This window comes from Anomaloglossus baeobatrachus, unplaced genomic scaffold (assembly GCF_048569485.1).
Source record: "Anomaloglossus baeobatrachus isolate aAnoBae1 unplaced genomic scaffold, aAnoBae1.hap1 Scaffold_2381, whole genome shotgun sequence".
Lineage (NCBI taxonomy): Eukaryota > Metazoa > Chordata > Amphibia > Anura > Aromobatidae > Anomaloglossus > Anomaloglossus baeobatrachus.
The window spans coordinates 91,421-92,610 of NW_027442037.1; positions in this window are offsets into that span (position 1 = coordinate 91,421).

Sequence of the window (1,190 nt, forward strand, 5' to 3'; positions counted from 1 at the left end):
AACATTCCAAGTCATCGAACATGTCCAAGCCATACGCAGAGGAGGCAATAGAATTAGGAAGCTCAAAGAAAGGGAATCTTTCTGGATATATACTCTGGGCACATTGGAACCCAAAGGCTTAAACCATGAATATGAAGTACAGACTTGATTCATTGGGCCATGCATGGACATAATGGACATAATTCTAATAGGCAGGACAGGTAATAAGGAGCACAAGTTATATGCTAAAATGTGTTGTGTGACAAGACAGACACAGGAAAGGACATGATAACAGGTGTAGGGACCAACAAGGTGAGACAAGGGGTATCAGGATAGGGTCAAGTAGGTATGAATGTAGTAATGGGGCAGGCATAGAGAATTGTATGTGAATGTGAATTACAATAAATCACTAAGGAAAGGAATATGTGAGTGTGTGCCTAATGTAAACTAATATTGTACTGGCAAAATTATAGATGGAAAGGGAGAAGGGGAGGGGGGGAGAGAGGAGGCTGTAATTGACTACAAGGGTATGAGTTATGAGTGATCATAGGGATAGTGTTACATAAGTGGAAATACCTATGGAGGACCGGATGTGTAAGCGCATACCTTATACAAACCTATAGAGTGCTGATGGGTGAGAGTGTGATGTTAGATATAAGACATCCTATAGTGAATAGTGAGCCGTAATCAAGTGCAACAGGGATATTTCACGTGACTATGGGAACCTGGAAGGTAAAGAAAGGGGAGAAAAAACTGTTAGACAAGGTAATCAGACATAATGTAACCAGTTGATCAGACATGATCACCTGGTTTGAGACCCCCTGCCTTACACTATATAGATATCATGTTCATTCCCCATCTATCTTGCTCAGGAGAGCATCTCCCTCCCCCGGCACCAAGAGCAGCTCATACTGAATTGTTACATTGACTAGTAACACTGCACACAGAAATGCACCTTAATATTCCACTGTTAACCCTTTCCTCCTAGCAGTAACACACAACTCCTCACCTTGATATCATGGTGATTTATGGTCAGAATGACTTCAATGCGATCAGTGATTTCTATTCTAGCTCTGCTCACATAGATTTTATATCCACACTCAACTATAGGCCGTTCTTCATATTTTGGGGGCTTTTAGTCAGATATACTAGTTTGTGCCTGTATAGTATTGGTGTAGATGGGAGTGTAGGGCATGGGTTACATGGCACTG